At 42.9% G+C, this 27541-nt stretch overlaps 1 protein-coding gene and 1 long non-coding RNA gene across 2 annotated transcripts in view; both read left to right on the top strand.

The window, feature by feature from the left end:
- Positions 1 to 27541, top strand: part of imp3 (IMP U3 small nucleolar ribonucleoprotein 3) — a 151862-nt gene that overhangs the window by 24952 nt on the left and 99369 nt on the right. The gene's annotated exons all lie outside the window — the stretch shown is intronic.
- LOC116977692 lies at positions 585 to 27541 on the top strand. Its single transcript, XR_004413280.1, has 3 exons — positions 585 to 737; positions 11396 to 11398; positions 27532 to 27541. It is a non-coding gene; the product is annotated as an uncharacterized LOC116977692 (long non-coding RNA).

Genomic DNA, 27541 nt, shown 5'->3' with positions numbered 1-27541 from the left:
AAAGCCTCTTAATGTAAAATTACTTTGGTGTAATTATTCCTTTATCCGAATGGAATGTTTGAAAAATGTGCTCTGGAAACACTATCCTATTTTGATATGTTCACGATTTGATTGATGTAAATTTCCTGAAACATCCGTGCAAATTTACATTTAAGGTTTCTACCCCCTCCCCCGACCTTGTATCTGAAATGATGAGAAACAGATTTTAGTCTACCTTGCTTTTCCCTGTCTATGTTGTTGAGCAAAGTCCTTGCAACTAACAAGAGATTAAATCCCAACTAGAAGTTAGAACTAAAGGGCAAGTAGAAATAAGGAATGGAAATTATCAATCACAAATTAAAAAAACCCCAAAAAACAATCTAATGGGGAGGTAGACACAAAATACTGGAGTAATTCAGTAGGACAGGCAGTATCTCTGGAGAGAAGGAATAGGTGCCGTTTCAGGTCGAGACCCTTCTTCAATCTGATGTCAGGGGAGTGGGCAGGACAAACATAGAATGTAGTCGAGACAGTAAGACTGGTGGGAGAACTGGGAAGGGGATGGAGAGAGAAAGCAAGAGCCAACTCGAAGTTAGAGAAGTCAATGTTCATACTGTTGGGGTGTAAACTACCCAAGCAAAATATGAGGTGCTGTTCGTCCAATTTGCACTGGGCCTCGCTCTGACAATGGAGGAGACCCAGGACAGAAAGGTTAGATTGGGAATGGGCGGGGGAGTTGACGTACTGAGCAACCGGTAGTACAGGTAAGTTAAGACAGACTGAGTGGACGTGTTCAGCTAACCAATCGCCGGCCCGGCGCTTGGTCTCACCGATATAGAGAAGTTGACACCGGGAACAGCGGATACAGTAGATGAGGTTGGAGGAGGTGCAAGTGAACCTCTGCCTCACCTGGAAAGACTGTTTGGGTCCCTGGATGGTCGATGGGGGAGGTAAAGGGACAGGTGTTGCATCTCCTGCGGTTGCAGGGGAAAGTACCCGGGGAGGGGGTGGTTTGGGTGGGAAGAGACGAGTTGACCAGGGAGTTTCGGAGGGAATGGTCTCTGCAGAAAGCAGAAAGGGGTGGAGATGGGAAGATGTGGCCAGTAGTGGGATCACTTTGGAGGTGGAGAAAATGTTGGAAGTTTATATGCTGTCTACGATGGCTGATGGGGTGGAAGACGAGGACAAAGGATACTCTGTCCTTGTTACGAATGGGGGGGAGGGGGAGCAAGAGCAGAGCTGCGAGGAGACCCTAGTGAGAGCCTCATCTATAATTGGAGAGAGGAACCCCCGTTTCCTAAAGAATGAGGACATCTCTGATGCCCTGGTGCGGAAAACCTCATCCTTGGCGCAGATGCGGCGTACACGGAGGAATTGGGAGTAGGGGATAGACTCTTTACAGCAATGGTTGGCAACCTACGGCCCTTGGGCCGAATGCGGCCCATAACCCAAAATCATCCGGCCCACAGGCGTGTTATTTTTCCACTTCATCTCCAGTACCTCCTGCGCCCACGGCGCCCAGGGACGGGGACGCAAGGAGGACTGGCGGCCATAATGGCGAAGCTGCCGATTGCCGAGTGCGGAGCTCTGGTTGTACCGCATCCTGCGCAAAGCCGCCGGCATGGCTGCACACCTTCTGTGTCTGGGCTTCACTGTTGGGATCGGGGTTGTCAATAGGCTAGGGACGAGTGAGTATGAGTATTTGAGCCAACGCCTTCGGGACCGAGCCAAGGCAATGGTCCGTAGGTGCGCCGTGTTCATGAGCGCCCATAAAGTAGGGGCCAGTGCTCCGGGTGGCGTCCTCGAAGGGGCGGGATCTATGTGAACATGCGATTTGAGGCCTGCCATCCGGGCCGGATGGGGTGGGATCCATGTGTACACGTGATAGATGTGGCCCACCATCTGCTCTACAGACATGCGTCCTGGCCCCTATGCAGAACATGGTTGCCGACCCCTGCTTTACAGGAAGCAGGATGGGAAGAAGTGTAGTCTAGATAGCTGTTGGAGTCAGTAGGTTTGTAATAGATGTCAGTCAATAGTCTGTTTCCTGTGATGGAGACAGTGAGATCTGGAAATGGTAGGGAGATGTCTGAGATGGTCCAAGTGAATTTGAGTGCAGAATGGAAATTGGTGGTGAAGTTGATGAAGTCAGTGAGTTCTGCATGGGTGCAGGAGGTAGCACCAATGCAGTCGTCAATGTAACGGAGGTAGAGTTCGGGGATGGGGCCAGTGTATGCCTGGAACAGTGATTGTTCGACGTATCCTCCAAGGAGGCAGGCATAGCTGGAGCCCATGCGAGTACCCATAGCTACACCTTGGATTTGGAGGAAATGTGAGGAATCGAAGGAGAAGTTGTTGAGGGTAAGGACTTGCTCTGCTAGGTGGAGGAGAGTATTGGTCGACGGAGATTGGCTAGTTCTGTGGTCGAGGAAGAAATGGAGGGCTTTAACACATTCCTGGTGGGGGATGGAGGTGTTGAGTGACTGGACATCCATAGTAAAGATGAGGGAGTGGGGGGCCTGGAAAACAAGTCATTGAGGAGCCGAATAGTGTGTGAGGTGTCTTGGACATAGATGGGGAGGGATTGGACGAGGGGGGATAGGATGGAGTCGAGGTATGTGGAAATTAATTTGGTTGAACATGAACAAGCATGAACAATGGGTCTGCCAGGACAGTTCTGTTTGTGGATTTTGGGGAGAAGATAAAATCGGGCCGTGCGGGGCTGGAGAACGATAAGGTTGGAGGCTTTAGACGGCAGAGAGCCGGAAGTGATGAAATCAGTAATGGTGTTTGAGATCGAGGCCTGGTGCTCGTCTGTGGGGTCACGGTCCAAGGATAAGTAGGAGGAGGTGTCTGAGAGTGTCTGAGGTGTCTAATGGTGATCTGCATGACCATTTTATAAAAATAATCGGCTATTTAAATTCCTATGCATATTTATTCATATCTTGAGGTAAAATTTTAACTTTTTTCTTAATTCTTCAATTTTTAACGTTAAAATGTGTGCAGTAATCAGATGCCAATAATTTCCTGTTTTTATGTGTAAGAAAGAACTGCAGATGCTGGTTTAAATCAAAGGTAGACACAAAATGCTGCAGTAACTCGGCAGGTGAGGCAGCATCTCTGGAGAGAAGGAATGGGTGACGTTTTGGGTCGAGACCCTTCTTCAGACTGATGTCAGTGGAGGGAGCGCGACAAAGATAGAATGTAGTCGGAGACAGTAAGACTAGTGGGAGAACTGGGAAGGGGATGGGGAGAGAAAGCAAGGGCTATCTGAAGTTAGAGAAGTCCATGTTCATACCGCTGGGGTGTAAACTACCCAAGTGAAATATGAGGTGCTGTTCCTCCAATTTGTGCTGGGCCTCACTCTGACAATGGAGGAGGCCCAGGACAGAAAGGTCAGATTGGGAATGGGAGGGGGAATTGAAGTGCTGAGCCACCGGGAGATCAGGTAGGCTAAGACAGACTGAGCAGAGGTGTTCAGTGAAACGATCGCCGAACTTGCGCTTGGTCCCTTGGATGGAGTCCCTTTACTTCCTCTTTGGTTCTACAGATCTTAACAGCAGTCTTACCAGCATTATATTTAATATCATGTTCTACACCATGCACAGAACATATAGTAAGGAGCTGCTGGAGACCAGCACTAGATGGACTAAAGACCACAAGATCATCTGCATACATAAAATGGTTCACTAATGTATAACCAATCATGCACCCAGTATTACAGGCTTTCAATTGCTTGGACAGATCATCAATATGGAGATTAAAAAGAACTGGGGACAAAATTCCCCCTTGTCTGACACCATTGCTAACCCTAAATGGGGCTGAGACCCTATTGCCCCATTTTACTTGCATCGTCTGGTGGGCATTCCTGTAAGCCAGAATTCTCACAATGTATTCAGGCTGACTCAATTTAACAAACAACTTTCTATGACTAATACAATCAAAGGCTTTGGAAGCATCAATAAAGCACATAAGAATTGATGAGTTTTTACCTCTATATTTGTTTACAATTTTCTTTAAGGCATATATTCACGAGTCAAAGGTTCAAAGGTTCCTTTTTGTCACATGCACCAACTTGGTGCAGTGAAATTCAAGTTGCCATTGCAGCACATTAATAAGAATACCACATAACATAAAGGAATTTAACAATAAACATAAAAACATCCCCCCACAATGGTTGCCACTGTGAGGGAAGGCACAAAGTCCAGTCCCCATCCCCTTGTCCACCCATAGTCGGGCCTATTGAGGCCTCCGCAGTCGCCGCTACGGCGGCCCGATGTTTCAGGCCCTTCACGCTGGGTGATGGTGCTCCGGCGTCGGGAGAGCCCTCTCAGCGGCTTGGGACACCTGGAACGGCCGCTTCCTTACCGGAGACCGCGGCTTCCGAAGCCAACAAGATGGAGCTCCAGCGCGGCGAGAGATCCCAGGCTCCCGATATTAAAGCCGCTCCACAGTCCCGCAGCTCCGCGATGTTCACCTGCGGTCTCAGCATTCCGGAGCTCCAGCGTGGCGACCCGGGCGAGGTATCGCCCGCTCCGCTCCGCGATAGCGCTCCAGCACTGTGCCGCCGCCGAAGCCGTGGTTATGGCCGGTCCCCTCAGGAAACGCCGCTCCAGACCCGTTGATAGACCGCGAGGACGTGTCGAAGATGCTGCCCGGAGAAAAGCCGCTTCTCCGACCAAGTAGGGACTAGGCAAAGCAGTTTCCCCCCCCCCCCCCCACATAAAAAAGAATAGACCTCCAAATAAAACACTTTTTAACACACTAAAAATAAAAGAAAGAAGTGAAAAGACTGACAGCTGCAGGCTGAGCTATGTTTATCTTTAGAACCAAACTGGTTATCTGTGGAGTTAACAAACTCATTTAAGTCTCGGGCCTGTGAATGATTAAAATGGCGAAGGAGGATCTGGGATAGCATTGAGAACTATGCCTCAGGTGAACACACAAGCTCACTCTAAAGGAAAGGTTCTGACCCAAAACGTCACCTATTTTTCTCCAGAGATGCTGCCTGATCCGCTGTGATACTCCAGCATTTTGTGTCTAGCTCACTCTATAACACCCACAAAATGCCTGGCACCATCTGCCCCATCGTTGGAAGAGTCTGTGGTTTCCCAGCTTCATTGGATACCTGAACCTTCAAGACCAGCACAAAGTAAATTCATCCTTAATCCCAAAGGTCTGCTGGAGAAGGAAATGCATCACATCTGTTTACTCAAGAATTTTGCACATGTGCACGAAACACTGCAAGTCCTCAGTTGCTTCCATGCCTAATAGCTCTGCATATGACTTAACTTACAAATGTGAGAGAAACATGGCTGTGAGGTTTTGGCTTCATGCTCCCAGAGAAAAGAGTAAATTGAATTGAAATACAAAATTGCCCGATGTACCAGTTTTTCGAAGTATGGGAATATAGGAGAAACTTAGTGGTTCCAAAAATAAATAAACTAACTATGTTGGGGGTACTTAGACATGTTTCTAATTTCAGTAACGTTGTAGGAAATGGGAGGGGGCGAATATAACAAAATGACTAAGGATTGGCACAGATTCTGATTTTTCTTTTCACGCAAACTAATACTTGGGGTTTACCAGTGACCTGCTGCTGAAGTGATGCAAAGTGGCAGCACATTCATCATTATTTGGATTTGAAAGTGGTTTGTACTGAAGTCAGGAGGCAAATATTGTATCAGTCGAATGGCAGTCAGTAATTAACAGCAGGAATAAGGAGGCCTTTGTTTCTGAGGTCGTTGCTGCCTTTTTTTTGGAAGGGAACGCTTTACTTACCTCACAGAGGCTTCAGTTAACACTAATTAGGGAGCAAAGGGATGACCAGTGCTATGCGGAGTGATGATCAAAAGGGATGAACTCTGCAGCAGGGTTTTCAATAGACTTTTTACAAAGACTAGCAGAGTTCTGCTTGTTGCCAAAATAGCCTTAAGTAATGCTTGCCATATACTGTAATTAACAGTTCATTGGCAAAATGAGTACAATAACGTTAGTGTTTCATGAAAGTAAGCAATGTAATAAATCTCTTGCAACTCATACACATGATGAGGGGATTAAGTCATGTCTGTTTACGTGTGGGCCACTTGTTCGATGCAGATTTGTTTTTCTTGAAGGGGTTTGATTAAATTTTGTGGCCCCCCAATTAGCCGTTATTAATTGTTCCTTTTAAATAGGAAGAGATTCTGATTTTTTTGCAGAGTATCTTCCAATAAGCATGTTTAACAATATTGGACACTTAAATTTCTTTGCAACTTTGTTTACACTGGCTATCTTGGCACATAGCTGTGGGCAATTGTTAAAATAATTTAGATTTCTTTGGAGGTTGTGGAAGAGGTGCTTTGTGAGAGAAAAAAGAAAATTCTCGTAATCAGCTTTAATTGAACTTGTACAGGAAGTACGGTCATTTATTGGTCAAAAATCTTTTATCAAAAATGTAATGACGACTTTCAAGCAGTCTGGATGATCCTCCTCCCATCTGGACGGATGTAAAATTGACAGTTTAGAAATGTTAAGCTCTGTGAGCAAGCTATTGATCAGATTGTTCAATTTAAAGAATAGAATAAACATTGGTGCCAGTAGTTGATTGATTAGCCTCATTTGGCTGTACTGTATGTAACCCCTGTGTATCTCCAGCTTTTCTCACAATGTATTGTATTCGGGGCCTCCATGGATCTTCAAAGCATTGAAGTTGAAGCTTATAACACCAGATTGTTTGATTTCCATCTGACCATTGTACATGAGCCAACATTTTGTTTTTTGCATTGCAATATTTAGTTCAGTCTGAAGAAAGGTCCTGACCTGAAACATCACCTTTTCATGTTCTTCAGAGATACCGCCTGACCCTCTGAGTTACTCCAGCACTTGGTGTCGTTTTTAAGCTCAGTTATCCTGCTTGTAAGGTTGATGCATAAAACACGATATTCTGTTCAGTTCCTGATGTACAACCACCACGATGCAGATGTACACAGATTTATCCATCTGTGTTTCGCCTCCCCTAGATTAATGCCACATTACTGAAGCATGGCAAATTAGTGCTTTGACATTACATTTTCATTTTGAGTAAAATTTTTGTAGAAGTACCAGGATTTTTATGTATTATTAAGAGACTCTCCACAGAGAATAATGAGGAATAGAGATAACAGTGAAGATAATAATGATACAGAATATATTTTAACCTATTTTTAAGTAGTTTGGGGAGGGGAGGGGAAACTAATTTTCAGAATGTAATAATTTTTTAATTTGTCAGAATTAAGAAACAGAACAATATTTTGTTGCAAATTTGACCTTTCATATTTACACCTTGCTAGTAATATAAAAAAATCTGAAATGGTGTGCAAGATTGATGAACATAGAAAATGACAGAAAATTAGTGAAATCTATGTAGCTGCACAAGGAATACATTGTTAGGAGTAGGAAGAAACTTCCGGTGACAGGCGAGGATTTTGAAAGATTTACACAGAATAACAAATGCGTCGTCTGAAGAGGAAAGGGACAGATAATTGAATCAGACTTTAGACTAGAGATACAGCGTGGAAACAGGCCCTTTGGCACACCGAGTCCGCGACCATCAATCACACGTACACGAGTGCTATCCTACACATTAGGGACAATTTACAATTCACAGAAGCGAATTAATTTACAGCCCTGTACGTCTTTGCAGTGTGGGAAGAATCTGGAGAAACCTCACGACGTCAAGGGTTGAACATACTACTTCCATACAGACAGCACCATAGTCAGGATCAAACCCGCTGGCGTGGTAAGGCAGCAACTCCATCGCTGCAGCACTGTGCTGCCCAGTATGCTTACTTTCGAAAGACGGTCTGGAAATGGGCTCTTTGGCCCACTGGATCTACAACGATCATCAATGACCTGTTAAGGTGTGGCAGCGCGACACTGTTGCAGCGGCCCCTTCAGCCTGTCTGTCTTTTAATTTTTATTTTTTTTGTCTAGTTAAATGTAGTTGTTCGTGTTTTTTAATAGTGTTTTTAACTGTATATGCGGGGGGCGGGGGGCGGGGGAAACTTTTAAAAATCTCTTCCCTGCACGGGAGACCCGACCTTTTTCCTGTCGGGTCTCCATTGTCGTTGGGGCCTAGCACCGTGGAGCGGCCTCCAGCTGGAACGATCTGGGGGCTCCAGTCCCAGAGCCTGCGGAGCTGCGGACTTACCATCGTGGGGCTGGCCGGCCTCGGAGCGTGGGGAGCGGTGGTGGCTCGCTGCTGCGGCTCGACCCCGGAGTTCGGAAGCTCCAGCTGCAGCCGCATCGGGAGCTCGCGGGTCCGGGTGAGAGACCGCTTTCCGGAGCTCCCGCAACGCGACTTCTCCAGCCCGTGTCGCGGATTTGGAACGACCCGGAGCGGGGCCGTACATCGCCCGGCGCGGCTTCAATGGCCGCGGGACATTCCAGCACCCACCGGGGGCTCCAATGTAACTTTTGGGACTGGAGCGGGGCCATACATCGCCCGGCGCGGCCTAAAATGGCCGTGGAACTTATCATCGCCCGCCTGGGGCATCAACATCGGGAGAAAAATGGTGCAGGGGAGAGAAAGACTTTGCCTTCCATCACAGTGAGGAGGAGATTCACTGTGATGGATGTTTGTGTAACTTGAATTGTGTGTGTGTCTTGTAGGAATTGTCTCTGTTTGTATGGCTGTGGAAACTAAGTTTTGTTTGAGCCTCACTGAGGTTCAAATGACATGTAATAAATATTCAATTACTGTGTTATCTGACTTGCTCATTCACTATCTACATTACAGAGTCCAGTTAACCTAAAAACATGCATGCCTTTTGGATCTGGGATGAAACTGGAAGATCCTGGAAGCCTTTAGAAATACAGCGTGGAAATACTTCCTTTGACCCACTGAGTCTGCACCAACCAGCGATAACTCCATACACGAGCACAATCCTATGCACTAGGGACAATTTACAGAAACCAATTAACAAACAAACCTGAATGCCTTTGGAGTGTGGGAGGAAACAAAGCACCTGGAGAAAACACACATGGTCACGGCACAAGGAGATAGACACAAAAAGCTGGAGTAACTCAACGGGTCAAACAGCATCTCCGGACAAAAGGAATAGGTGATGTTTCGGGTCGAGACTCTTTTTCAGACTGAGTGTCAAAGAAGGAAATGAGAGATGTAGACGGTGATATAGAGAGATATAGAATAAATGTATGAAAGATATCCAAAAAAGTAACAATAATAAAGGAAACTGTCCATAGTTAGCTGTGGTCAAGGTGAAAATACAGCCAATGAACCTCACCAGGATGACAGTAAAACTAGTACACTGACAGGAGTGGGGGAGGGACCGAGAGAGAGGCGATGCAAGGGTTATTTGAAGTTAGAAATCAATATTCATACCGCTGGGTTGGAAGCTGCTCATGCGACATAATGAGGTGTTGTTCCTCCAATTTACGTTTGGCCTCATGCTGGCAATGGAGGAGGCCCTGGACAGGAACGTCAGTATGGGAAAGGGAGTTAAAGTGGCAACTTGGAGATCACATAGGCCCAGGTAGCTGAGCAAAAGTGTTCAGAAAATTGATCGCCCAGTTCACGTTTTGTCTCGCCGATGTAACAAGCAGTGCATGAGGCTGGAGGAGGTGCAAGTGAACCTCTACCTAACCTGAAAGGACTGTCAGGGTTGCTGGACAGAGTCGAGGGTGGATGTTCAGGAACAGGTGTTGCATCTCCTGCACTTGCAGGGGAAGGTACCTGGGGAGGGGGTGGTTTGGGTGGGAGGGGAGACAGTGCAAACTCCACACAGACGGCACCTGAGGTCAGGATCGAACCTGGGTGCCTGGCGCTGCGAGTTCACTGTGCCACTGCGACACTCCTGTGATATATGATAAGAGATAATTGCTTAATAGTGATATACCTTCATTGTTCCTCTTAAAAGAAATGTGCAAATTCATTTTTAAACAAAAAGAAAATGCATAAATCAGACCAATTCATAACGAGTTGGTCTCCATTTGTCGTCTTTTTGGAATCATATGATGCAACACAATTGTAAAAAATAACTGTTTCAGGACTGGACGAGGGTTGGTCAAGATTATAAACAATGATCTTACTTTTTTTTAAATTTTATTTTTTTTTAATGTTTTATTCTCTTTTTTCTATTTTCTTTTTCTCAACTTTCTTCACTCATTCGTCTTTTTTCTTTTTCTTCACACACTATATATCTCACGTCTTTCTATCCTTTACTATCTAACTTCTTTTTCTTATTCTAATCTTTCTTTAATATAACAAAAAAAAGAAGAAGCTGTACATAAAATGTATTATGAAAATATATATTAGGCACTTTGGTGCCATATGATTGTACTTCTAATAAAATAAAATAATTTTAAAAAAAAAGAAAAAAAAAAAAAGAAAATGCCTGGAAGCAATCAGTGAGGCTTATGTTCTGCCAAATTGAATGGAGATTGCTATGGACACAGTAGTGGGCAAAATGATGAGAAATGCACACAATTCTGATGGCTGCTAAATGTTTGGTAGCTGTATAAAGCTGGAGTATTTCTGAGAGAGACTGAGAACAACACTTCAAAGGATGCTTTTGTGATGAGTGCCAGAGGCAGGTGACGTAAGAGTGAAAATGAGTGTGATTATAGTATCAGGATGCTTTGGAGTTTAGTAATAGTGTCACATTGGTAACTATCAAGGATTGTGTTGATGTATTTATCTCTGGGTATGAATAAGATGAGTGCAAGGATTCCTGGAGAATAGTTTGATGCTTTAGAATATTAAAAAAAAATAAGGATAAGCATCTTAAAAATCAATGCAAATTGGTTGTTTGCTTTGTAGAACACCTGTGTTCCGTCTTCAGCTTCCGTTTGCCTGCCTCTTATATTTTCCATCTAACTCTCACTCTGACCTATTGGTATGTGTCCTCCTGTTCTGTTACGTCAAAGGCCATTATAAACTTGAGGACCAGTCCGTCTTCTGTTTAGGCAAGTTGCAGCCGTCTGCGTTTAATACTGATTTCTACAATTGCAAGTAACTTCTGTCTATATCAAGTTCAAGTTCAAGTTACATTTATTGTCACATGCACCAATTGGTACAGTAAGATTTGAGTTACCATACAGCCATACGAATAAAAAGAACACAATATACGATAGAATTTAACATGAACATCCCCACACTGCGGAATCAACGTTTCCCACTGAGGGAAGGCAAAAAGGTTCAGTCATCTTCCTCTTGTTTACCCATGGTCGGGGCCTTTAAACCCTCCGCAGTCGCTGCTACGGCGGCCCGATGTTCAGGTTCTCTCGCCAGGATGATCGGAGCTCCGGCGTCGGAACGGAAGACAACACTCAGCAGCTTGGAGTTTCCGAATCGGCCGCTTTTTACTGGAGATCGCGGCTCCTGAAATCCACAGGCCGAGCTGGGCGGAGATGTCCATCTGCAATATTAGATCAGTATGTTTGTTGCTTTCTTCCCTCTTATTCCCATTGGAAGCAAAGGACATGCGTAGCTTAATCTGCCAAGGATGCCTTCCTATTCTCTAGTTTGCTACTTCTACCTGCTTCTATTCGCTCATTGACTAGATGACCTTGTTTACAGCTTAACCACTTGCTTATTTTTACTTGTCAACTCTCCCATCTTCCTGCAGCTTAACAAGCCTCCTATCTCCTTCCCAGTTTTGATGAGATTGTGAAACGTTAAGTCCGATTTCACAACCTACAAACTCAGCCTGCTGAGTGTTTTTACCTTTTCTATTTTTATTTTGGGTTACCACTGTGAGCAGTTTGTATGACTTTCATCTGGGTGTCTAATAATGGCATTGTAACAAATTTTCACATTATTTAAAAACTTGCCATGTTTGCCTACCTATTTAATAATTTAAAAACAAATTTTTATTTTGCACTACGACTTGGAAATATCTTGAAGTGAGACCTGGAACTCCTGAAGTACATAATTAGTTGTGTTTCCTAAATTAAACTGCAGTTAAGTTGTTAACTGGATCACTTAAACCACAATACGCTCTTGTTCCATCCTCATTTTAACCCTTGTGCATCCCCAAAGGTACTCTTTCAACCTTATCTATGGACCTTGGTACTTGCTCACTTTAATTGAATTGCCCAAATGTGGTTTTGAAGCGATGATGTTTGAATAAATTATTTAATTATCAGTTTGTATGTACTTTGAATAGCTGTACAATTATCAGGAGGTCACATTTTTGGTGATTTAACTCCCCTCTTCACCAGCACTCACATTAGACACTGAAGTTAATCATATTGTATTACTGCTACACAAGCTTAACTCTGCACAGACTGCAAATTAACCATGGGACTTTGTTGTCCTCCACTAAGCAAATGATTGAAAGAGTGAAAATCACTTCGAATAACTCAGTGCCAGTAGCTTGTTTTATCCACTGCCATTATAAAACCTTGATAATGGATTTTCCTTCCCATTTTTCATCACCCCACTCTTCCAGTAACTCTTCAGAGTGTTAATTTATACTAGCATACTGTTTATGGCTGCCAGCTGCTCAAGCTGCTTGGTGGTCTTGCCTCATGTGTGAAATTGCACTTTGATTCTTGAATCTGGCAATTTTACTGGAGGTTTGATACTGCCCTCATGTGATCCAAATTATATGCACATTTAAGGAAGAGGAAGATGGGACTGCAATTCAGAACAGGGTTCATTTAAGTATTTTTCCTTCAGTTTGGAAAGACAAACTAATTATGCCCAACGCTGCTTCTGCTGAGTAAGGCAAAATTAACATAAATTGGCAATTTAGAACAAAAATAGAGAAACAAAAAGTAGTAGTAGACCAGTTGAGCACTTTGAAGTAATCTATCTTGCAACTTGATGGATGATCCTCTTTCTCAAAACCATAGCCCTGCTTGCTCCCCATATTACTTATAGATATGTTTAATATATTTTAAAAATATGTTAATATATTTTTTGCCCAGAAATGTATCTATTTCCGTCTTAAATTTATTCAGTGACACCCTTCCCTCCCCACCTCGCCTGTATCCACTTATCACTTGCCAGGTTTAATACCGCACCAACCTTTTTTTCCATCTATCTTTCCCCTACTCCAGCCAGTAGTCAGTCTGAAGAAAGATCCTGACCTAAAATGTAGTCTATCCATTCTCTCGCAGATGCTATAAGAAGGAACTGTAGATGTTGGTTTACACCGAAGATAGATACAAAATGCTGGAGTAACTCAGCGGGTCAGGCAGCATCTCTGGGGAAAAGGAATATGTGACGTTTCGGGTTGAGACCCTTCATCAGACCAAGGGCCTCCACGCGAAATGTCAACTAATCCTTTTCCCAGAGATGCTGCCTTAACTGCTGGGTTACTAAAGCATTTTTTGTCTCTCTCACAGATGCTGCTTGACCCACTGAATTACTCCAGGACGTTGTTTTGCTCAAAATTCCAGCATCTGCAACTTCTATTTATTTATTCATATGTTGAGATTTTTTTTGCCATTGCAATTTTAGCATTGTCTACTTGATACAAAATATGAAACTAAGAAGAGATGGAGAAATTGAAAGGAAAGTTGGGCATGAGTCTATCAACAGCTGGAGTAACTCTGCTTTGTTCATGTTATAATACAGACCTGAAAATCTTATTCACAATTCAAAATTTTCATTCTTGTTGAAATTTTAATGGGTGGAGCCAACTGGTAAGTAAACCACTTTGTGATGAGATTAATATTTAATGTTTGTGGGAAATTGCACAGTCAGAATTACATGAAGGAAGGAAATGAACTTAACCAACAGCAGATGTGTGTTCCTTCCTACCCAGTTCACCTCATCCTGTGGGCTTTCATTTTATCAGCTTATACCATTGACTTTCAGGTGGTACAGTTCATCGCTTCCAGTAACCCATTCCGATGTTGATCCCTGTTGCTGTCCCTGTGATTGTGGTTTCCTGTAGACGTTCCAGTTGCCTGCCGAAAGAGCTGTAGATTAATTGGCTGCTCTAAATTGTCACCAGTGTGGGTAAATGGCAAAAGATTGAAAGGATTAGTGATGGTGGAGGGGGGGGGAGAAAGGGAGAGAGGGAGATACAAGACGGCAGGCAGACAAGGAGAGGATAATGAGACACGACATTCCCCTGTTAAGAACTGGTATTGAGCTCTATGCTCGCCTCCTTTGTCATTATAAGTAGGTCCGCAGCACTTAATTCCATAAGCAGTCATTGGCTTTCACATAAACATAGTCAAATAGCTATTGTCGCTTTTTCTTTAAAGGTTACCTCCCTTAACATTGCATTCCATTATTCACCACACCGAGTCTGCTGTTATGACATTGTCACCAAATTGCACCTTGGTTTGACCGCATTCTTAGTTGGCATTTTCTTATCCATTTACTTTCTTGGCTTGTTCTTGTCCTTTTATATTCCTTTAAAATCCTTGTTCTCTACTGTTAACCCAGGGATCATATTTTTTATTAGTATAACTTCACTAGTTCATATCTGATCCATAGCGATTATATTCTTCACCTCAATTCACCTTGCCTTCTGTTTCTTTTTGAATTCATTGTCCCATTCCTTGATCCCCCTCTCTCTATATTGCTGTACCCTTTGAAGTACAAGAACTAATATTTCTTCTAACTAAGTATTTGGAAGACCAGAAACTATTACTTAAAGACCCTGTGATAAACAACATTCCCCAACCATCCACCTGGGCTACATTGAAACAGTCCATTCTGTTCATAACCCTGTGTTCTCAATTAATATGTTCTCAGCAGCAACATTGCCTATTTTCATCTCCACCTTGGCCCATCTGTTGCTGAAACTACATTCATTGTATTCCCTTCAGTCTTAACTATTCAATGCAGTTTTTCTTTGATTTCTCACATTCCCTCGAAATGAGGTCAAGCAAAACTCAGAACCTGAATCCTGTCTGCTTATTGTTTTTATGTTGATGACATATTCTTCTGGTTAACAACTTGAATTTAAAATTGAGTTATCTGCACCCTTTCTATTCCGGAATTCTGAATATCCTCATTTAATTGCTGCACTATTGTACGAAGTTGTGATGGCCGAAGCTCAGAAATTCCCTGAAACAAGAGCTCTCTTTACTTTTCTTAAAATATCCCTCGCTGAGCATCTTTCCTGATATGTCTGGATGACAAAACATCTTGTTTAGGACAATCTTCTCTTGAAAAACGTGGGATATCTGTTTTTCATTAAAGCGAAATATCAATAGACAATGTCGTGACAAGTAATTATTGGCGCATATTATATTTAAGTTCAAACTGCCATTTGTATTTCTGAAAAGAACTTAAACTTAGACGTGAAAAGAGATTTGAACTTTAAATTCTGATATAATTTAAGAAGCGGTTAACTTGCTTTGAATAGAATAGTTCTGTTTTTGTTTTTGAATAATTTTTGAGTTCACAGTTACTCTTAACACTATGAATGGAAGTTTAGATGCTGTATTTGTGTAATTTGCCCCTGTCAAATATTGTACAGTTCCTTTAGCCCTAGCAGAAATGTGGACCATTGTCATTGTTTACATTTCATAAATATTATTTCTTCCAAATCTTCTAATTCTTCTATAGAAATGCTACATTTTTTTTGCCCCAAAAGAAAAATTGAGAGAAACATGGTGGGTTGAAATCCAACTGTGTCTGATATGCCAATTATCTTTCTTCCAAATAATACCTGTGGATTCCTGTATGAGAAACAATGGACCTACTATCATGACTGTGCCAAAAAGAGTTAGCTGCAAAATACTTGGTACAATCTTCCAGTATTTGCATGGAGTTTGCCAGTACCCTCTCATTTGTAATGACGTGCCAGTCAGAAATGGCTTTATAGTCGAGCCAACTTTTGTGGCTTGCCGACTACTCTAAAAGGTAGGATATCCATATGAAAGTTCATTGTTTCGAAATTCTGAGCATCAAAAAAGTACATTTGGTACAAATCCCGCTGACAAAACCAAATAGAGCGAGGAGAAAGTCTTGAACAAAAAAAATCAAAAACCTTGTTGTTGCTAAAATGAAAACCGGGAAGAGATGTTAAGTACTTTGTAGTTTAGTTTAGAGATACAGCGCAGAAATGGGCCCATCAGCCCACGGAGTCTGCCTCGATCAGCGATCCCCATGCACCAGCACTATCCTACACACTAGGGACAATTCACAATTTTTACCGAAGCTAATTAACCTACAAACCTGTACGTCTTTGGAGTGTGGGAGGAAACTGGAGCACCCAGGGAAACTCACATGGTTATGGGGAGAATGTACAAAATCCGTACAGACTGAACCAGGGTCTCTGGCGCTGTAAGGCAACAACTCAACTGCCATGCCGCCCTAAGTTGACTTGAGTTTGGCAGCATCTGTGGGGACAAACAGTGTTATACAAACTTAAAGCACACGGCATTGGGGGTTCAGTATTGATGTGGATAGAGAACTGGCTGGCAAACAGGAAGCAAAGAGTAGGAGTAAACGGGTCCTTTTCACAATGGCAGGCAGTGACTAGTGGGGTACCGCAAGGCTCAGTGCTGGGACCCCAGCTATTTACAATATATATTAATGATCTGGATGAGGGAATTGAAGGCAATATCTCCAAGTTTGCGGATGACACTAAGCTGGGGGGCAGTGTTAGCTGTGAGGAGGATGCTAGGAGACTGCAAGGTGACTTGGATAGGCTGGGTGAGTGGGCAAATGTTTGGCAGATGCAGTATAATGTGGATAAATGTGAGGTTATCCATTTTGGTGGCAAAAACAGGAAAGCAGACTATTATCTAAATGGTGGCCGACTAGGAAAAGGGGAGATGCAGCGAGACCTGGGTGTCATGGTACATCAGTCATTGAAAGTGGGCATGCATGTGCAGCAGGCAGTGAAGAAAGCGAATGGTATGTTAGCTTTCATAGCAAAAGGATTTGAGTATAGGAGCAGGGAGGTTCTACTGCAGTTGTACAGGGTCTTGGTGAGACCACACCTGGAGTATTGCGTACAGTTTTGGTCTCCAAATCTGAGGAAGGACATTATTGCCATAGAGGGAGTGCAGAGAAGGTTCACCAGACTGATTCCTGGGATGTCAGGACTGTCTTATGAAGAAAGACTGGATAGACTTGGTTTATACTCTCTAGAATTTAGGAGATTGAGAGGGGATCTTATAGAAACTTACAAAATTCTTAAGGGGTTGGACAGGCTAGATGCAGGAAGATTGCTCCCGATGTTGGGGAAGTCCAGGACAAGGGGTCACAGCTTAAGGGTAAGGGGAAAATCCTTTAAAACCGAGATGAGAAGAACTTTTTTCACACAGAAAGTGGTGAATCTCTGGAACTCTCTGCCACAGAGGGTAGTCGAGGCCAGTTCATTGGCTATATTTAAGAGGGAGTTAGATGTGGCCCTTGTGGCTAAGGGGGTCAGAGGGTATGGAGAGAAGGCAGCTACGGGATACTGAGTTGGATGATCAGCCATGATCATATTGAATGGCGGTGCAGGCTCGAAGGGCCGAATGGCCTACTCCTGCACCTAATTTCTATGTTTCTATGTTAACAGTTTGGGTGGATGGTCTTTGTTATGCTGTCTCCAATAGATTGTCTTTCTTTTAATAACATACTCTCTTAGTTCTTCAAGTAATAAGATTTTTTCTCACTATTTGCAAATCTGCAATATGGTTGCATTCTCTGATCGGGAAATAGTTGATGCCTTCGTTTGTTGCATTGGTACAATTTGCTACCCTCTCCTTGACAGATCTCTGACTTGAATTCCAAAAAAAGCAAATTTGCTTTCTAGTTGCTCGGTAGTGTTTCTTTAAAAAAATGTAGTCTGATGTGAAATTGTCCACTAAAATGATGAGCATACAAAACTGATCTCCACAGGAAGAAATGTGGAGAGAAACCTTGAATTCATTGAGCAATCGTGTGATGATGTGCTTGGTGGAATAAGTGTGTCGGGTCTTTTTGAACTGGTAAATAAAGTGAGCTGGTCGCCATTTGCTTATACAGTGGAAGTAATGTTTGATCTAGTGACTAATGCTTTTTCCCATTAGTTTTTCACATAACAATAATAGCGTGCTAGGGCGGGCTGCTTTCATTGCCTATCATTGTCTAACATAGTCATCTGGCTACTTGGAATTGAGGAAGTTGCAGTGAGCTGGCTTATTGACCAATAATAATCATAAATTGCACAAATATTGAGCTGTCCTGGAGTGCTAGTGGCGGCTAATGTAAATTTTGTCTTTCAGAAAAGGAGTGTGAGATCTAGGATAGAATGGCCCTAGTAAATTAAAACGTTTAGTTTTATAGAGGGTAGTTTAGCAAGATGTGTTGAAACCTGATGGCAACCATTTTATTTGGTCCATAAGATAACATAGTATTAGTTGTATGTAATACATTGCCCCCCATAATGTTTGGGACAAAGACCCATCATTTATTTATTTGCCTCTGCACTCCACAATTTGAGATTTATAATAGAAAAAAAAAAATAACATGTGGTTAAAGTGCACATTGTCAGATTTTATTAAAGGCCATTTTTATACATTTTGGTTTCACCGTGTAGAAATTGCAGCTGTGTTTATACATAGTCCCCCCCCATTTCAGGGCACCATAATGTTTGGGACACATGGCTTCACAGGTGTTTGTAATTGCTCAGGTAGTGTTTAATTGCCTCCTTCATGCAGATAAAAGAGAGCTCTCAGCACCTAGTCTTTATTCCACTTTCCATCACCTTTGGAAACTTTTATTGCTCTTTATCAACATGAGGACCAAAGCTGTGCCAATGAAACTCAAATAAGCCATTATGAGTGAGAAACAAAAATAAAACTCTTTGAGAGAAACCAGCCAAACCTTAGGCTTACCAAATTCAACTGTTTGGAACTTCATTAAGAAGAAAGAGAGCACTGGTGAGCTTACTAATCACAAAGGGACTGGCAGGTCGAGGAAGACCTCCACAGCTGATGACAGAAGATTTCTCTCTATAATAAACAAAAATCCCCAAACACCTGTCCGACAGATCAGAAACATTCTTCAGGAGTTAGGTGTGGATTTGTCAATGACCACTGTCCGCAGAAGTCTTCATGAACAAAATACAGAGGCAACACTGCAAGATGCAAACCACTGATTAGCTGCAAAAATAGGATGGCCAGGTTACAGTTTGCCAAGAAGTACTTAAAAGAGCAACCACTGTTCTGGGAAAAGGTCTTGCGGCAGATGAGACGGAGATTAACTTATATCAGAGTGATGGCAAGAGCAAAGTATGGAGGAGAGAAGGAACTGCCCAAGATCCAAAGCATACCATCTCATTTGTGAAACATGGTAGTGGTGGTGTTATAGCCTGGGCATGTATGACTGCTGAAGGTATTGGCTCCCTTATCTTCATAGATGAAACGACAGCTAATGGTAGTAGCATAATGAATTCTGAAGTGTATAGACACATCCTAGCTGCTCAAGTTCAAACAAATGCTTCAAAACTCATTGGCCGGCGGTTCATTCTATAGCAAGACAATGATCCCAAACATACTGTTAAAGTTTTTCAAAGCCAAAAAATGGTCAATTCTTGAGTGGCCAAGTCAATCACCTGATCTGAACCCAATTGACCATGCCTTTTATATACTGAAGAGAAAACTGAAGGGGATTAGTCCCCAAAACAAGCATAAGCTAAAGATGGCTGCAATACAGGCCTTGCAGAGCATCACCAGGGAAGACACCCAGCAACTGGTGATGTCCATGAATCGCAGACTACTTGACTACTTTCATTTACATGACATTGCTGTATCCCAAACATTATGATCCCCTGAAATGGGAGGGGGAGGGGAGGGGGCACAGTATGTTTATGAGAATTTGTGGTGTTCCTTTAATGGCACTCTGAAGGTCAAACCTGCTCGCCTAATTTAGCTTACTTTGTTACTCTGACATCAATTTTCTGATTGCATGGCCTTGTGGAACAGATTACTCTTCCCTGTTTGAAGTTTGCACCCTCTCTTTCTCTTGCAAACCTCAATTTGATGTTGGAAACTGGCATATGACTCATTGATCTCTACATTTTTGTTACAATTCATACATAAGCCAGTGTGAACTATAGCAAAAAAAATAATCACTCTTAACCAAGATCCTTACTGGTGCAATTTGCTTTGGTGTCAAGGAAGGGGATTATTGAGAAATACTGCTAAATTTTGCATTTTCTATATGCATTTATTCATTTTAATTGAAGTTGCGGAATTGAACATTTGTACGATAAGACATTTGAAGAGTGGGAACTGTAATTCTGTGATTCATGTTTTTGGATAAACTAAAAGGGAGGAGTAAAAAGTAAAATAAAAATCTGGTTTTGGTTTCTAATTTTGGGATACCAGAAGGAGAACTTAAATGATGTTTTAAATGAGGTAGGTTCCTTTATTTATCATGAGAGTGGTTGATGCAATTGTCAAATTATTTTTTTTGGAACTGATGCAATTTAAGGTGTTTTAGTATGTCACTTAATGCATTGTCTTCTGCAGTTATAGCAGATTACATTTCCATCTTAAAGGTTTTTTCAAAATTATTTCCCATGCACCAAAAAATCCAGGTAGCACGCATGTTAAGTCATGTGCATTGAGGGAAAGATGACAAGAAAAATGTTTTTATCATGCTAAACTGAAACATTTAAATGACTCATGGTATGCCTCAACCACTTCATATTGACAATAGAGATTAAGGTAGAATAGTAAACACAGCTTGGCAAGCGATGAAGCATGCAGGAAGCTGTTTATGGTTTGGGACTTTTGCATGTAAATGGCTGTTTTTGTAATAATTTGTATGAAGTTTTGCTAACGTTTTGATATTAAAGTTGCACTTAAACAATAAATGTTTAAGAACAGCTAATTTATTGTGTTAAAGAAGGTACTGCAGTAACTCAGCTGGTCAGGTGGCATCTCTGGAGAACATGGATAGGTGATGTTTCATTTATGACCCTTCAGGCTGATTGAAGTGGGAGGAGAAAGCTGGAAGAGAGATGGGACAGGGCAAAGCCTGGCAAGTCATAGATGGATGCAGGTGAGGGAGTGTGATTGGCAGATGGGTGGACAAAGGCCAGAGATGGGAAGATAAAAGACTATGAGTTAAGGGGAGAAAATGCACAAATTGTGAAGCCAGAAGAAGGGATATAGGTAGTAGGTGATGGGGGCATGGGTAAGGGCTGTTATTGGTTTGTTACCTAAAATTGGAGAATTCAATGTTCAGGTGAACATCTTCCAGGTGAGAGAAGTTCACATGCACCTCCTCTAATTTCATCTTCTGCATTCGGTGCTCCCGGTATGGTCTCCTTTACATCGGCGAGACCAAGCGTAGACTAGGCGACCGTTTTGCCAAGCGATTGCGCTCAGTCTGCCAAGACCTGCTGAATCTCCTGGTTGCCAACCTTATTAACTTCCCTTCCCATTTCGATATCATCCTCTCAGTCCTGGGCCTCCTCCACTGCCAGAGTGAGACTATATGCAAATTGAAGAAACAACACCTTATATTCTGCATGGGGAGCAGACAACCCAACAAAATTGTTCTGATCCAATTTATCGTGTTGTTGTTCCATAAAATATTTCTACTCCAGTTTTTCAAATGTGAATAAATCCTTGATGAACTCCTAAGTTAAAACTCCTCCTCACCATAAACCTATGGCCTCTTGTTTCCAATACCTCTGCCATGGAAAGGCAGGGAAATAGTCCCTTGGAAATTTAAAAGGGAAATTTTCAACGTGTACATCCATGACTTCCCAGAGACCATCGCTGGAAAATATGGGTATGCTGACGATCTAGCCATCCTGATTAGACACAAAGAGTGGAAGATAATCAAACGTTCCTTGAGTCAAGACATGGGGACTTTGGCAATATACCTACGATAGTGGCGTCTAAAGCTGAGTGAAGGCAAAACAGTGTCAACAGTATTCCATCTAAACAACAAGGAAGCTAAGCGAGAGCTAGCTGACTTTGTTAACAACAGGCACTTGGACTTCCAATAAACACCCACTTGCCTCGGCGTAAAGCTGGACGTCGCTTACATTTCATCAACACCTGGCTAGTCTCCTTGACAAGGTCATGGCACGTAGCGGCCTCATCCGACGCCTGGCAGAAACAAATTGGGGAGCCAGTCCATTAACTCTTCGCACCTCTGCCTTAGATCTTAGAACAGCAGCTTTCGAACCATCACTGGGTGCCTTCAACCTACTCCAGTCGAGCAGCTCCCAATACTTGCAGGCATTCCGCCTGCAGGGATCCAAAAGCAAGCAGCAACTCTGGCACTTTCTCGTCGTGCCATGGACCCAGATCACCTCCTCCATCGGGCTATCAGCAGAGGGCAGATGGCCACCCCGACTGAAGTTCCGTCACCCCTTTGCTCCACATGGAAACCAACTCCTAGCATCCATCCAGCCAATTGAGACAAAAGCACACTGGATAGCCATCAAATGGTCACAGGAGTGGAAGGCAATCTCATCTCCATTACACAGCTACATCTCTTCACCAGATAAAAGCTGTCCAGGGTCTGACCTCCCCAGAGGAGCATGGGTGAAGCTCAACAGACTTTGTACTGGAGTTGGGCGTTTCAATGCCAGCATGTGGAGATGGGGACTCCGCCAGAGCCCAGCGGAGCAGAACCACAGCTAGCCAACCATGTCATCTCTGGGTGCCCGCTCGACCACCCACCAAATGGAGCTCAGGGCTTGGCAGACATTGACGCAGAGACAACAATCTGGCTGCTCAACACCCGGCTTGAGATCTAACTATTCCTTTGGTTTATGTTTCATTCGCAAGAAGAAAAAGTTGAAAGGTTGCTTTCGTTATGATTCTTTGTTAGGGACATTTCAAGGTGAAATTCAAAGTGAATTTGTGTGTCATTTATCAGTGGAAAGATTTGATAATCGGGGTTAAACCAGAGATTACATTTGCAGTTCCTTGTCACAGATCCTAGATTGGTCACTAAATACACTGATTTAAGTTCAGTTCCTGGTTTGCTAAAATTACATTTTGTGGAGATGGAATCTTCTTTGTCAGTCAGATACCATATTAATTATTACCATCCATTCTCTCAGTTGCTCTGTCTGATCCCAAAGATGAAGCTTTCCACTCTCTGGCAGCTTGGATGTCCTCATTCATCAGTAAACGTGCCCTTGCCCATGTTTCCTGTTTTCTGCAGTTCTGTTCTCGATCCCCCTTCTCTTGGGGCAGTACAAAGACTTTCACCCCACCAGCCTCCTGCACATTCAATGTGATCCCACCACCAGTTGCATCTTCATGTACCTACACCTTTCCACAGAGATCACTTTGTAACACCTTGGTTCACTCATCTCTCCCCACTCAACTGTCTCCCCCCTCAGATGCATTCTCTTGCAATTGCAGGAGATGCAACACCTGTCCCTACACCTCATTTCACTTCCATCCAGGGATTCCGACAACTCTTCCAGGCAAGACAGAGGTTCATTTGAGTCCCTTCCAATCTCATCTATTGCATTCAGTATTCCTGATTATGTCCTCTACATCAGCAAGATCAAGCGTAGACAGGGTGACTGTTTCGGCAAAAACAGTCTGCCAAGACTCCCTGAATCTCCCGGCTGCGGTTTTAACTCCCTTTCCCATTTCCATAGTGACCATTCTGTCTAGGGCCTCCTTCATTCCTGAGTGAGGCCACACGTAGTTTGGAAGAACAGCACCTTGTATTCTGCTTGAACAGCTTGCAACCCAATGGTGTGGATATTGAATTCTCCAAGTGGAAGCAAAAACCTTTGACCACCCTTCCTTGTGCACACTTTTTCAAACTATCCCATCACTCTGTTCCTTTCTCCTGCTCCTCCGCTTATCTCCCATCCCCGAGTCCCCAATTTTCCTTTTTTAACCACTTCTTCCCACCTCCTCTCCCCCAATTCGCGATTCATTCCTCCTCTTCTGTCCTTGCTGACACAGCCTTTTGTCTCAATCTCACCTCTAGTCTTTCCTCTAGTCTTTGCCACTCGCCCAACCCATCTGCCATTCACTCCCACCTCCAACGCACCAATATCCACCTATCATTTGCCACGTTTGTGCCTCCCTATATCTTTATTTTCCATCTTTCTACACTCCAACCCCCCCTCCCCTTCCGCTCCAATCAGGTGGAAGAAGGGTCCAAAGCTGAAGTGTCGTCTGTCCATTTCCCAGCACAGATGCTGCCCGAGCTGCTGCGTTCCTCCAGCACTTTGTTTATGCTCAACAAATTAAAGAGCTATTGCCTGAGGGTTTCTTGAGGAAGATAAACAAATGGCACCATTTAAGAGGAGCTAAAATTAATCTTGCAACTGAGGCAGTTTTTTTTTTGCCACTTCCAGAACTGCCAAAACCAGAGGACCTGGCCATTAATTTGCTGTTTATGAGACTTCACTGCTCGTAAACCACCCTTTTTTTCAGTGAGTGACTGCACTTACCATATTAACTTTGTTATCAAGTGCTTTGGGACAGATTGAGAGTATGAACAGTGCTCTGTAACTGCGATTCTGCTTTATTATCCTCTTATTCATGTTTAAACTTTGTGGCAGGGAGAAAGACACTTTCTTCAACATCAAATTCGTATCATCTTTGAGAATTAAGTTATTTATGCCTGTGTTCAATTAAATTAAACCTGTTGGATGCATTTGAAAAGGTATAATTTTGGGCAACTACAATTTTATAAAAATGAAAGAGTTGTATTTTACTTCATTGTCTGCTTTCACATTAGTGATATGTCAAAATTAATGTTTCAAAATAGTGTACAGCTGACACACTATGTTTAAAATATTGTCTATTAATCTTTGATATTAAGATTTGGCCAAAGTCTAGAAAAGTTACAAGATCTGTTACCATGTATGTGATGGAGAATGATGCAATTATGAATAAGGAAAGGCCTAGATTGAGTGGATGTGGAAAGGATGTTTCCAGTAATGGGAGAGTCTAAAACCAGAGGTGTTTGCCTCCGAATGAAAGGATGTTCCATTAGAATAGAGATGAGGAGGAATTTATTTAGTCAGGGGGCGTGAAATCTGTGGAATTCAGTGCCACAGATGGCTGTGGAGGCCAAGTGTATTTTTAAAGTAGAGATTGATTAGTTCTTGATTAGGAAGAGGGTCAAAGGTTACGGGGAGAAGGCAGGAGAAAGGGGTTGAGGGGGGAAAAATAGATCAGCCATGATTGAATGGTGGAGTAAACTCGATGGGCTGAATAGCCTAATTTTGCTCCTGTGTCATGATCTTGAGGTCTAATGTTACATTGTCCGCTGTTCTGTATTAGCCACTCCAGAGCAACTCCACTGGGTTCATTGGCTGCAGCATCCAAAACTATTGTTGCAATGAGCACAATTGCTTCCCATAATATTGTGGACATAACCCTATGTCAAAATTCTGTAACACCGATATCAAACAGCAATACTCCTTGACTGCTGTGATTTGAGAAGGCCCACCACTATTTGCTAACTGAAAATAAAGGCCATGTTTTGACAACAGTGTCCTTATTCTAATAATTAACATTTTTTAATCTACTTTTCTTCCACACTGTCCCTGTTATCATATCCTTTCATATATCCCAACTTCCTTTCTGCCAGATTGCCTTCTTTGGACATTTTGCCAGTTTCTTTATTGCCTTTAGGTTTTTTAATGAGCTTTGAAAATATTCAGGGAAATTTTTTGCTTTAGGCAATACCTGCTTGTAATTGATTTCAATTCTCTGTAAAATCTTTTCTTGGCACTGAATCTAAAAGTTTTAATTCCCAAAGTCTTGGACCTAATGTAACCTGTATTCCAGAGTGCAAGGCTACCACCACACGCTTAGTTTCTTAGGTATCGCACAGTGTGACATCTTCTGGGTTTTGCATCTTGAAAAATATTCCTTTAGAGAGCAATGAGAGGAAATTATATATCAGCTTTCTTTTTGCTGTTGCTAAATTAAGCAAATGCAGAATGTAACAAACTAACATGCCAATGGGTGTTGTGGGCAGGATAACACGTTCAGGCTGAGCAATGATTTGCAGCATGATTCATTTGTAGCAGTCGATTTCTAATGTTTTTGAGCAATCTATATATTACTAAAAGTCTGATCTTGACCACTTCCCGTTGTTCTGTATATTGATTTTAGAAAAAACGCTGCCACTTACGGCTGTGATTTTTGGCCATCTTACTCAGAGTCCCCCTCCACTGCGCAGGACGAGGATTTTTCCCATCGATGAAAAATAAAAGTTTTATTAGTGTTTAAAAAATGTTGAGATTCTCTCTCCTGAAGGCCATGCCCCTTCTGGAGGGACTATAAAACCCGGAAGTGTTGAGTGCCTCAGTCAGTCTCTGCAAGATGGGGGAGCGAGAGGCTCTCATTCTGAGCTGTGAATAACACTGAACACATGTCTACTAAACTGAGTGTGGTTTTACTGACCTTGAGTGCCGTTAATGTGGTTTGAAAATGAAAATGTGGTTGGTTTGAAAAAGCACAGCAAAATTGTTGGTGGTGGTTGCTTTGAAATATAGCACAGCAAAATGGTTGGTGGTGGTTGCTTTAAAATAAAGCACAGCAAAATGGCTGGTGGTGGTTGCTTTGAAATAAAGCTCAGGAAATGGTTGGTGGTGGTTGCTTTGAAATGGCAAATGATTAAAAGCCTAAACTTGACAACTTCCTGTTTGCACTGTGTATTTATTTTAGATAAAACGCTACCATTTACGGTTGTGATTTTTGGCCATCTTACTCAGTCCCCCTCCGCTCATCAGGTGCAGAGGATTCTTCCCATCAATGAAAAATAAAAGTGTTTATTTGTGTTTTAAAAATGTTGAGAATCTCTCTCCTGTCAATCACGCCATGCAGGCCACGCCCTTTCCAGTGCGAGGGGGGAGGTTTTATAAAACCCGGAAGTGTGGGTGTGGCTCAGTCTCTGCAAGATGGGGGAGGGAGAGGTCACGACTCTGAGCTATGAATCAACTGAACACACTGAATATCTACTGTACTGTGAGTGTGGAGTTTATGTGGTGTTTTGTGTGGTTTTATGGTGGTTTCACCCTACTTGAAATTGTATGAAAGTGCATTTGAATGTGGTGGCCTTGCACCCTGCATGAAATGGTATGAAACTGCATTTGAATTTGGTGGCCTTGCACCCTGCATGAAATGGTATGAAACTGCATTTGAATTTGGTGGCCTTGCACCCTGCTTGAAGTGGTACGAAACTGCACTTGAATTTGGTGGCTCTGCACCCTGCTTGAAGTGGTAGGAAACTGCACTTGAATTTGGTGGCCCTGCACCCTGCTTGAAGTGGTATGAAACTGCACTTGAGTTTGGTGGCCCTGCACCCTGCTTGAAGTGGTAGGAAACTGCACTTGAATTTGGTGGCCCTGCACCCTGCTTGAAGTGGTATGAAACTGCACTTGAATTTGGTTGTCTTGCACCCTGCTTGAAGTGATATGAAACTGCACTTGAATTTGGTGGCCTTGCACCCTGTTTGAAATGGCATGAAACTGCACTTGAATTTGGTGGCCTTGCACCCTGCTTGGTGGCATGAAACTGCACATGAATTTGGTGGCCTTGCACCCTGCTTGAAGTGGTATGAAACTGCACTTGAGTTTGGTGGACTTGGACCCTGCTTGAAATGGAATTTCAAGGAATAGCCGTGAGTCAACTGCCAGCCCACCAGCCGTGAGTGAGCTGCCAGCAC

Source organism: Amblyraja radiata, chromosome 10, assembly GCF_010909765.2.
Source record: "Amblyraja radiata isolate CabotCenter1 chromosome 10, sAmbRad1.1.pri, whole genome shotgun sequence".
Taxonomy (NCBI): Eukaryota; Metazoa; Chordata; class Chondrichthyes; order Rajiformes; family Rajidae; genus Amblyraja; species Amblyraja radiata.
The sequence above is the reverse complement of the archived record's forward strand: the minus strand, read 5'-3'. Positions and strand labels throughout refer to the sequence as shown.